The sequence below is a fragment of the Natrix helvetica genome (assembly GCF_964273705.1).
Source record: "Natrix helvetica genome assembly, chromosome: 9".
Classification (NCBI taxonomy): domain Eukaryota; kingdom Metazoa; phylum Chordata; class Lepidosauria; order Squamata; family Natricidae; genus Natrix; species Natrix helvetica.
In genome coordinates, this window is record NC_138560.1 from 4,571,426 (window position 1) to 4,583,640 (window position 12,215).

The following is a 12,215-nucleotide window of genomic DNA, read 5'->3' on the forward strand; positions in this document are numbered from 1 at the left end:
TTCTTTCTTATATTCAGCTTTTAACCTAGTTATCTTCAAAAGGCCTCCTTTATTTACTTCCTTAATCATTGGTTCTTCCCTTTTCTGGATGTAATCATTCATTTCTTCTTCCACAGTCTGCTTTACTTGTAGAAGTCCTCGACCACCCTCTGCTCTTGGTAAATACAATCGGTCAACATCACTTTTAGGGTGCAAAGCATGATTCATTGTCATAAGCTTCCTTGTTTTTCTGCCCAAATTGTCCAACTCCATCTGGGTCCAGTCAATTATTCCCACAGAGTATCGAATTACATGTATAGCCCAGGTATTTATGGCTTTTATGTTGTTTCCTCCATTCAGTTTGGACTTTAATATCTTGCGAATTCGTCGAATGTACTTGGCTGAGGTTAATTCCTTGACTTTATTATGCATTAAGTCAGAGGCCTCTAAAATCCCCAAGTACTTGTAGCCTTCTTCTGGTTTTAGTGCCTTTATCATTTCTTCATTCTCAAGTTGTATTCCATCATCTTCTAGGACTTTGCCTGCCTTGGTTGCCATTGTTACACATTTGTCAATTCCAAACTGCATACCAATGTCTTGGCTAAATTCTTTTGTGCTTTCAATTAATAAATTCAGTTCAGCTTTTGTTTTACCAAACAGCTTCAAATCATCCATGTACACCAAGTGTTTTTATTTTTATTATTATTATTATTATTATTATTATTATTATTATTATTATTATTATTACTACTACTACTACTACTACTACTACTACTACTACTACTACTACTACTGCGTGGTTAATCTTTGGTGAGATTCACAGCCTTTGGGGCTGGTTGGTAGCCTAACAGCTCGAGTCCTAACCAAGGACCTAGGAACTGTTAAGGTAACGTCGAAGGATATAGGCTGTTCTAAGTAGGGCGGTTTTTTGTAGAATCAGAATGTTCAAATCTGATAAATTTAAAATTTCCAAATAGCGAGGTAGTCCTTTAGGTATTGCTCCAAGGGCTCCAATTAGAATCGGGACAACACACGATTTCTTTTTCCACAGTTGCTCAACTTCAATTTGCAAGTCCCGGTACTTTGTGATTTTTTCTTGCTGTTTATCTTCAATTCATGCATCTCCAGGTATTGCAATGTCAACGAACCATACTTTCTTCTTCTTCTTCTTCTTCTTCTTCTTCTTCTTCTTCTTCTTCTTCTTCTTCTTCTTCTTATTATTATTATTATTATTATTATTATTACTATTACTAAAAAGGCTGGGAAAGAATTTGCCCTCTGTGTTATGGAGCCACCGGGAGAAACAGGGACTAATTGGAAAATAAATAAATGAGAGCCCTTTTTAAATTTCCATCTGTCAAGAGAGGTAAAACATAGACTAACCCTGGCAAGAAAAATGGAATGGTGTTCTCAGATCAAGGATGGAAGGAGAGAAATGACAGAGCGGGGAACAAGAGCTTGCCAGACACCGGGCACATTATAGGATCTGCTTAAAGATCTATCCGTTTCTCTGATCCTGCCGGGATTTGAGGGATGGATAGGAAATTGAAGAGAGAGCAAGGGGCTCGCAATAAACCATTGATCAGCCAAAGTCCTGCCGGAGACAGGTTCTTAAAAGGGGAAAGAAGGGTGGGGAGATACTCGGCTCAGCTACAGGAGGGAGAGAAAATCAAACAGGGTAGTAGAAGGAGAACTGAGGCTAGTTAATAATGATATAATGGGGCTTACCTTAGCTAAACAGCCCTTGCTCTAAGGGAGAGTAAGGATAACTAAGTGTGCGTAATTCAACTATAGATAGTGCTCGACTTACAACCACAATCGGGGCCAGAATTTTTATTTGCTAAGTAAGGCAGTTGTTAAGTGAATCATGCCTGATTTTGTCATCTTTTTTTTTGCCACGGCTGTTAAGTGAATCACACAGTCGTTAATCAAATCAGACTCCCACCTCTTGATTTTGCTTGTCAGAAGGTGGCTGGGAAGGTCTCCAACGGTGATCATATGACCCCGGGATGTTGTACTTTAAAAAAAACACACATGTTTTATTTGCGGTGTTCTTTTTACACCATACATATTTTGTGAACAATGCATTGACTGGCTCAAATCTTTTTTAAACAATGTTAACAACAATAGTACAAATACGTTTATGTAATCCTACTCTTTCAACTTCAACAATACTATTCTCTCTTTATAATTCTTTTATCATTTTTCACATTAATTGATTGGCACACAGATAACATTTCTTTATGCCATGTATATGTTACCCCCTACTAAATTACTAATATTTAATATTTTAAAAATTACTCATTATTCCAGCATAACTTCAAAATTCCAAAATGTGTAGGATTACTAATAAAGCCGAATATTAACAATATTTAATCAATCCCGGGAGTGTATCTCAAAATCCCCACAATTTCTAGTCCTTAAGAATTTAAATTCACAACATACTGTAACACACTATTAATGTTAATAGCACACAGGATGGCACTAAGTGCCCGAATTTGGGACCCTTGTCCATGGGGATGCTGTGACAATTGTGTGAGGGCTTTTTTTCAATGCCATTGAAACTTGGGAAAAGGAAACTGAAAGAATCTTTAGGACTCTGTAAAGAAATTGGCAGATATGTTTCCTGACATAAACCATGGACTTTTTTTTTCAAACTGGTCGCTCTCACGTGAACGGAAAATTCAGGGACCTGAAGCGAAGAGGTCATCCAGAGCAGACAAGAAGGGCGAGATGGAGGAAGCAGATGTGCCATTTTTCTACACGCTTCTTCGTACCCATCGCCATCTTGACTGGGACACTCTGCCCCCATGGATGTCGCTGGTTTTGGCATCTCCATGGAGATCCTTTGACCTCAGCTGGACCCAGATCTGCAAACAACATGCAATCTATCACTGCCAACTTTTTTTTTTGTTAGTTTTGGGTGCATTTTTGGAGACCTTCAGTTGAAAACATCTCCCAACTAACACAACAAGGAGTTGGGGGCTGGCCTCAGACTTTGCTCCCCAAATATGTCACTTCAAAGGCAATCTGGGTTGTTGTTATCTATGAAGAGGAACATCTAAACTCAGCAGCAATGCCGCTGGTATCTATCCGGGATGCATTCTTGGCTAGTTCCATAGATATTTATTAACTAATTTGATGTCTCAACTCAATTCCACCAATTTCGGCTACTTTCTTCTGTTGTAAACGAACCCCAAGGCTTGTTCTAGACGCTAGATAGCTGCTAAGCCATTCTGTAGGTTGTTATTCCATGTTGGTCTTAGTGCATTTGTGTGGATCCAATTAGTATGGCTTAGCCAGCAATTTGATCAATCAGTTTTAAACAAAAACATGGCGAGATGTGAAATAGGGAAGGATAGTGCAAAATCCCCATTCCCACCCCACTCTGGGGCCAGCCAGAGGTGGTATTTGCCAGTTCTCCGAACTACTCAAAATTTCCACAATTGGTTCTCCAGAACATGTCAGAACCTGCTGAATAAACCCTGGTTTATTCCCCTGACAACCCTCATCCCTTTTCCCCCCTCCTTGCTTCCCTCTCTCATGTTTTGTCTTGGGCAGGGGGCTGGACTAGAAGGCCTCCAAGATTCCTTCCAGCCCCATGATTCTGTGCATCTCTGTTTCTCTACTGTTAGCCACCATCTCTCTCTCTCCCTCTCCCTTTTTCTCTCTCCCTCTCTCTCCTTCTCTTTCTCCCTTTCTCTCCCTTTCTTTCCTTTTTCTCTCTCCTGTTTTCTCTCTCTCTCCTTATGTCTCTCTCCTTTCTCTCTTTCTCTCTCTCCCTTTCTTTCTCTCTATCCCTCTCTTTCCCTTTCTCTCCTTCTCTTTCTCCCTTTCTCTCCCTTTCTCTCTTTCTGTTTCTCCCTTCCTTTCTCTCTCTTCCTTTCTCTCTCACTATCCCTCTCTCTCACTTTCTCTCCTTCTCTTTCTCCCTTTCTCTCTCTTTCTGTTTTCTCCCTTCCTTTCTCTCCTTTCTCTCTCTCCCTTTCTCTCTCTCTCTCTCCCCTTATGTCTCTTTCCTCTCTCCCCTTTTCTCTCTCTCTCTCTCTTTCTCTATTTATCTATGCCCCCTAGCCTCTCACCCTCTTCCTTCTCTCCCCTCGGCTGGTCCTCTTCTTCTCCTTCTCTTCTTTCTTTCTAAACACTTCCTCCCTCCTCCTCCTCCTCCTCTCGGGAGCCCCGCACTCCCCCGAGCGTTATGACTTCATCCCGGCGCGCGCGAGGGCTGCCGGCAAGGAGAAATAAATCTTCATAAAGGCTGGGTTGTGATTAATCCGTGGGCCAAGGCTCGAGAGCGGGACCTTTCCCATTAGTGGATAATGGGAAGATGGAAAGCTCCTGTCGCCGGCAGTAGCTGCCCGTCATTTGTTCCACTTTGCACTCCATTTGGCGGGGAGACTACAAGGCACTCCATCAAAAATATTTTCAGAGTTAATTTCCGTCCCTTAATCTGCTTGATTCTTATTTTGTATCGAATGGCAGAATCGATTTTCGTGGCGACTAAATTAAATAAGGATCTTTTCATGCATGGGGGAGCCTGGGAGGTAAGGGGAGAGGTGGGAGGGGGGAGGAAGAGAGCAAGGAGGAATTAGAAAAAGAGGAGGAAAGGGGGTGACTGGCAACGGGATATTTCTTTTTTGGGGAGGGGGGGAGATAACAGCCTCCCCTCCCCATCTGTTCCCACCATTCACATGTGTATCAGAGAGGCCATACACAGAACCGTCCTGATTTTTGGCGCTCAAATTCTTCTGGACTGGATTCAAAGCTATGATCCTGCACAGTGGTGAAATCCAGCAGGTCCTGACAGGTTCTGGAGAACCAATAGTATTCCAGCAGAAATTTTGCGTAGTTCGCCGAACCGGTAGTGGAAATTTTGAGTACTTCGGAGAACCGGTAGCGGAAATTTTGGGTAGGTCTGAGAACTGGTAGTGGAAATTTTGCGTAGTTCGCCGAACCGGTAGCAGAAATTTTGGGTAGGTCTGAGAACTGGTAGCGGAAATTTTGAGTAGTTTGGAGAACTGGTAGCGGAAATTTTGAGTAGTTTGGAGAACTGGTAGCAGAAAATTTGAGTAGTTCGGAGAACCAGCAAATACCACCTCTGGCTGGCCCCAGAGTGGGGTGGGAATGGAGATTTTGCAGTATCCTTCCCCTGCCATGCCCACCAAGCCATGTCCACAGAACTGGTAGTAACAAAATTTGAATTTTACCACTGATCCTGCCCATTTGAGTCCTGGTATTTTGCATTTTGGAGAAGGTGGGGAAGACCATTTAAACAGCCCAGCCTTCATGGACTTCCGGTCCATTCAACGCTCAAAGGGAGAAGCTGTATAATTGTAAGAGTCTCACTTGACGGCAAAATAAAAATAAAAATGGGCAACCTGTAAATTTAATAAATAGAAATAATCCAGATCATAAAAGCAAAGAAATTGGTGGTCGGTCCTTCCTAGGGCTTTTATTCTCCAATAAATCAAAGTCGGCAGCTCGGATGGCAGGAGAAGCATTGCATATCTCAACACACCCTGATATGCGAAGCTCAGATATAGGAGTCAGGAATTTGACTTTGTCAAGTACGCAACGTAGTTACCTAGTTGAGTAATGAAAGGTTTGTTTGCAAGCAAACAACCAAACCCAGAGAGCACCAAGTCCCTCCCAGTCCAATCCTGAGCTACAAATATTCTCATCCCCAGGTAGTCATAAGTGTGAATACAGAAAGTAAGTCCCTTTTTTAATACCGTTGCAGACCGTTCAGAAGGCGCGCGAAGAAAAGCGGTATACAAGGACAGTTCCCCCCCCCACCGTACCATCACTCTGCTAAACAGCTAATTCCCACAGCACTGTCAAACTATCTACTAAGACTGTATTACTATTATTCTTCTCATCCTTCCTATATCTCCTCCCTCTTATGACTATAACCTTGTTGCTTGTATCTTTATGATTTATATTATTTTATTTAGTTTTATTTAGTATGATTTGATTGCTTATTTAGTATCCTATGACTCTCACAAAGTGCTGCATCTTACAACAATAAGACAAATTCCTTCTGTGTCCAATCACACTTGGCCAATAAAGAATTCTGTTCTATTCTACCCTACCCTACCTATTCTATTCTAATTTCTGTTCTGTTCTAATTTCTGTTCTATTTCAACTTCTGTTCTACTCTATTCTATTCTATTCTATTCTAATTTCTATTCTATTTTAATTTCTACTCTACTCTACTCTACTCTACTCTATTCTATTCTATTCTATTCTATTCTATTCTATTGTCCTATCCTATTCTATCCTATCCTATTCTTGTTTTATTCTATTCTAATCAGCAACTTTTCTCAGCAATCAACAAAAGGAGCCAAAATTAAGGCCCCGGGTTTGAATTATTCCATGGACATTTCCCCTTCCTAGGAAGCAAATCGCAGAGCTCCAGGATGCCGCCCAGCCCCAAGAAGCAAGGGAGAGTGGGGGCTGTTGACAAAGAATAATCATCCAAAAGACAAATACACCAACAAGCCATCTCTTTCCTTGTCCATGTCAGGCTTAAGCGTCCCTTCCCATCCCCGTCCTCCCCCCTCCCCAATCAGGCCTATCTGTGTTCATTTCATCCGCCATTCTTCTTCCGTTGTCAGATGGGCTGGCGGGCACCCCCTCCCTCCCCCCCCAGCCCATTCGGGGGTCCCCACGGGGGAGGGAACGCTGCTCCTTCCGTCTGCCTCACATCACCCTTTTGCCCAGAAAAGCAGTGAGTTCATTTATTTGCGCCAGAGCCATAGCAATTCATTTATCTCTCTTTTTTTCTGCATCTTTGACAGCTTGACGTGCCACTGGTTCTCACCAATGCCATCACACGGGGGTGCGCGCACCCACACAACACCCACACATAACACACACACACACACACACACACACAGAGGCCCTGGGCCTGTGCATTCTACGTTTCTTCTCATCTGCCTTCTCTTTTCACCATTAAAAGAAAAAAAATTCTGGGAATTATTATTATTATTTTTTTACTCTAATGATTACAGTAATAATAATAATGACCGCATTTTATTTTATATGCATTTGAGGTTTTGCATCATTTTTTAATCTTTTTGTTTGTTTGTTTGTTTGTTTGTAAGATCGTAAGCTGCCCAGAGTTACTCCGTGCTAAGAGGAGAGGCCAATACATTTTACAAACAAACCAATGAACAAATTATAGGCTGAATGTTTTACAGCCTCTGTAAAGGCTTCTGGAAGGCAAACCAGTTCAGCAATAAAAGGAGGGGGGGAAAACGGATGTCTTTGGAAAAATAGACAAATAGTCTAGCCGGCACATTTTTACTTTATAAGAATCTTGTGTGTTTGTGTGTGTGTTTGTGTGTGTATTCATTCATTCATTCATTCATTCATTCATTCATTCATTAAGAAAATGGATAGGGCCGCCCAACTGACTCACAGTGACGTACAGGAACAAAATTCTAATAAAAAAATAAACACTCCAATACAGCGATTTTCAAAATTAATACTCCAAAACTCCCACCCTCCAATTGAACAGCTTGCCTCCAGAAATTGTGGGCCAATGGTGGGATTCACATTTTTTTTTACTACCAGTTCTGTGGGTGTGGCTTGCTGGGCGTGGCATGGCTTGGTGGGTGTGGCTTGGTGGGTGTGGCATGGCTTGGTGGGTGTGGCTTGCTGGGCATGGCAGGGGAAGGTTACTGCAAAATCCCCATTCCCTCCCGATCAGCTGAAACAGAGAATAGATGGGGGCGGGGCCAGCCAGAGGTGGTATTTACGGGTTCTCTGAACTACTCAAAATTTCTGCTACCGGTTCTCCAGAACTGGTCAGAACCTGCTGAATACCAACTCTGGTGTATTCATTCACTCATTCATTCATTCATTCATTCATTCATTCATTCATTCAGAAAATAGATAGGGCTACCCATCTGACTCACAGTGACATACAAGAATAAACTCCAATAGAAAAATAAAACTCCAATACAGTGATTCACAAAAATAATACTCCAAAATTCCCACCCTCAATTAACCAATTAAACGGCTTCCCTCCAGAAGTTGTGAGTATTTCCATCATTGGAGGTTTTCAAGAACAGCCTGGACCGCTTGTCTGAAATAGTATAAAGGTCTCCTGCCTGAGCAGGGGGTTGGACTAGAAGACCTCCATGGTCCCTTCCAACTCTGTTATTCTGTTAGAGGTAGTCCTCGACGTACGACCGCCATTGAGGCCAAAATTTATGTTGCTGAGCGAGAAATTTGTTAAGTGGCTTTTTTTTTTCTTGCCGCATTTGGGAAGTGAACCACCGCAGTTCTTAAATTCGTCCCTCGGTTGCTAAGTGAGTCTCGCTTCCGCGTTGACTTTGCTTGTGGGAAGGTCGCAAAAATGTGATCACGTGACCCCGGACACTGCCTGGTAACAAATGTGAAACTCTTCATCTCATTTACTTGGTGTATTTCAGCTTCTGAGCGAGCTGAGCCTGGAGCCATTTATGGCTCTCTGCGTTAGGCAAAATCTAGAAAATTAGGTTGACAATCCACAATATCTTCACTTTTTAATGTTTTATCTCTACATCCCTGAGCAAACACCATTTGTCACTGATCTCTCAACCACATAAGTGGACAGTCCAAAGTCCAGAAAGTTTAGCAATGGGGAAAAAAAAGAAAGATTGGCCTAGCCCTAGGCAAATATTTACCTACCTCTACAGAATATGCAGCTCAGGGCAACTTTCTCAAACCTCTAAATACATTAAACCGCAATATTAATATTTCCATTATAAGATTGTGTTGGAGGTATCTTTGTGTCATTCAGTGAGAAGAAACCACGATACCTGGAGATTATCTCTCTGAGAAGGCGCAAGCCATTTTTTACTTTAAAAGTGGGGAAAGCTGAATTCCCCAGAGATAATATTCTCTGCCCCTTGGATCTCAATGACTCACTCATTCTACATCCAGGTAGTCCTCCATGTACGACCCACAATTGAATCTTGTGAATTAAGTGAATCTTGCCCCATTTTACGACCTTCCTTGCCACCGTTGTTAAGCGAATCACTTCAGCTGTGACGTTAGCGGCACAGTTGTTAAGTGAATCCGGCTTCCCCACTGACTTTGCTGGTCAGAAGGTTGCAAAAGAGCCACCACCTTCGGATTCTGCAACCGTCGTAAATGTGAGCCAGTTGCCAAGCACCCGAATGTTGACCACGTGATTTACAGGGGAGGCGGTAAACGTTGTAAGTGTGAAAAATGGTCATAAGTCGCTTCCTCCCCCCCCCAGGGTCATTGCAACTTTGAACAATTACTAAACAAACGTGTGATACGTCGAGGACTACCTGTGTATGTTCTTCTCCGAAAAATCAACATTGTTTCTTTGCAAATCATATCCCTTAACTCCCTTTAACAAGGTTAAAGTCTGGGGCTTCCGTTCACCTCCTAGTTGCCCCACCTGATTTACTCACACTTTCCCTATCAACTCATTCTGAGCACAGCCCCAATCACATTCTCCGCCCTGACCACAAAGTCTATATAACAGATGGTCATTGACGGAACAGAATTTCTTGCCTAAAGACAGCTGGTCAACAGAAACATCTGGGGTTTTGGTGGTGTATTTTTAAAAACAAAATACAGGTAAGAGAAAGTAAGCCTGTGTGGAAATGTTTGCAAATCCTCTGTCGATGCCAAGTTAGTTTTTGGAGAAGGAACAAGAATAAATAGGAGTTGAAAAACTTTGAGGCTTCCCTCTATTGCTACCTTCTAATATTGTGTGTTTGGTTTGGTCATAGATTATGTTAAATTGAGCTGTGTGATTTGTAGGTTATTATATTAAAAGAAGGGTGGCTCAGTGGCTAAGACGCAGAGCTGGTCGATCAGAAAAGTCAGCAGTTTGGCGGTTCGAATCCCTAGCGCCGCGTAACAGAGTGAGCTCCCGTTACTTGTCCCAGCTTCTGCCAACCTAGCAGTTCGAAAGCACGTAAAACATGCAAGTAGAAAAATAGGGACCACTTTTGGTGGGAAGGTAACAGCGTTCCGTGCACCTTCAGCATTTAGTCATGCTGGCCACACGACCACGGAGACGTCTTCGGACAGCGCTGGCTCTTCGGCTTTGAAACGGAGATGAGCACCGCCCCCTAGAGTTGGGAACGACTAGCACATATGTGCAAGGGGGAAAACCCTTACCTTTTCTATTAAAAGAAATTAGAAACAACCTGTAAGGATTTTTTTTGCAGTGGGTTAATAATAAAAAGAAGAATAAGGGGTGGATCCATTGTGTTGAGAAGAATGATAGGATAGGTGATAGAGAAAGGATTGAGTGCCTTAAATCTTCTTGAGGCCTGGGTCCCCTCTGAGCTTGGTTGTTTTCTTGCAGACGTTTCATTACCCAACTAGGGAACCTCATCAGTGCTAGGAGTGGGGTTTGCTCTCGGTTTATATTCTAGTGGCTTGCCCTGTCAGTGTTGGTGGGGTTGGGTCTTAGAAGTTCTTTGGTTGGGCTGTTTATTGTTGGCTTGTTTGGCAATTCCTTGATTGGGGTATTGTTTACTTGATGGTTGGTCTGATGTTAACATGGTGTTAATCAAATCTTCACTTCGGTCTTCTCTCTGGCAGAAAACTGGGTTCCGTTGGACTCCAGCAGAGTGTCTTAAGTCATAGCATGGGTGATTGATTTGAGCTCATGATATGGGAACAGAACAATTAGCAATAGCAATTGCAAAATTATCCGGGAAGCCATGGAGATGTCCTGCTACAATGAACAGAATGGAATGAGCTTATCTGGAACGTATTATCTAATACAGTGTTTCTCAAACTTGGCGACTTTAAGTCCTGTGGACTTCAACTCCCAGAATTGAGAGTCCTGGAAGTTGAAGTCCACAGGACTTAAAGTCGCCAAGTTTGAGAAACACTGATCTAATAGCAATAGCAATAGACTTATATACCGCTTCCCAGTGCTTTAAAGCCCTCTCTTAAGCGGTTTACAGAGCCGGTGTATTGTCCCCCAACAATCTGGGTCCTCATTTTACCCACCTTGGAAAGATGGAAGGCTGAGTCAAGCTTGAGCTGGTCAGGATCGAACTGCTGTCAGTTGGCAGAGTTAGCCTGCAATGATGCATTCTAACCACTATGCACAATGGAAGGGAGGGAGGAAGGAAAGAAAAAAGGAAGGAAGGAAGGAAGGAAGGAAGGAAGGAAGGAAGGAAGGAAGGAAGGAAGGAAGGGGAACGGAAAAAAAGCAGAGCAATAGCACTTAAGACTTTTATACTGCTCTACAGTGTTTTATAGCCCTCTCTAAGTGGTTTACAAGTCAGCCTCTTGCCCCCAATAATCTGGGTCCTCATTTTACCCACCTCGCAGTCGTTGCTGGGGTATGTCTAGTTTAATTAAAAGAAGGACCAGGGGTGACTTGATAGCAATGTTCCAATATCTCAGGGGCTGCCACAAAGAAGAGGGAGTCAAACTGTTCTCCAAGGCACCTGAGGGTAGAACAAGAAGCAATGGGTGGAAACTAATCAAGGAGAGAAGCAACTTAGAACTGAGGAGAAATTTCCTGACAGTTAGAACAATTAATCAGTGGAACAGAAGTTTCCTCCAAAAGTTGTGAATGTCCCAACACTGGAAGTCCTTAAGGAGATGTTGGATAGCCATCTGTCTGAAACGGGTTTCCTGCCTAGGCAGGGGGTTGGACTAGAAGACCTCCAGGGTCCCTTCCAACTATTCCTATTCCATTCCTGTTCCTGTTCCTGTTCCTATTCTACTCTACTCTACTCTACTCTACTCTACTCTACTCTACTCTACTCTACTCTACTCTACTCTACTCTACTCTACCTATTCCATTCCATTCCTTTTTTCCTTTATTCTATTCTATTTCATTCCATTCCATTCTATTCCATTCCACACTATTCCAAGATGAATGTAGTACAGATTTCTTATTCAGCTGGGCTAAGTTTTATCTGTGAAAAAAAAGGATTGTAGGAAACTCAAGCAAGCGAGAATGAGGAGTGGGAAAATACCCCGTTATGCTTCCTAGAAGTCTGCAAAACATGTTTTGTTAAAAACAAAAAGCGGAACTGGAAGCTGAAGGCAAACTTCAGGGGTCTGCCTTCATGTCAGCCCGTGCGGCGAAGAAGCTGCACTACAAATGCAAAAAAAAAACCAAACCTACACAACTCAGCTGCGCTGAAGGGCGAGGCGCAAGTTAGAAGCGAGCTGCCTTGAAATCAATGGGATTTTCTTTCAACTGAATGTTTTTAGGATTGGATGTTAAG

The 12,215-nt window shown here is 42.6% G+C and overlaps 1 protein-coding gene across 2 annotated transcripts in view; it reads left to right on the forward strand.

The window, feature by feature from the left end:
• CNFN (cornifelin) overlaps positions 1-12,215 on the forward strand; it is a 108,493-nt gene that overhangs the window by 88,507 nt on the left and 7,771 nt on the right. The window contains exon 1 of one of the 2 annotated variants that reach the window (XM_081961741.1): positions 9,429-9,582. The exons of the other annotated variant lie outside the window; for it this stretch is intronic. The gene's annotated coding sequence lies outside the window, so the exon portion shown is untranslated. Of the gene's footprint in view, positions 1-9,428; positions 9,583-12,215 lie in introns of those variants that run through there. 2 annotated transcript variants of the gene reach the window in all.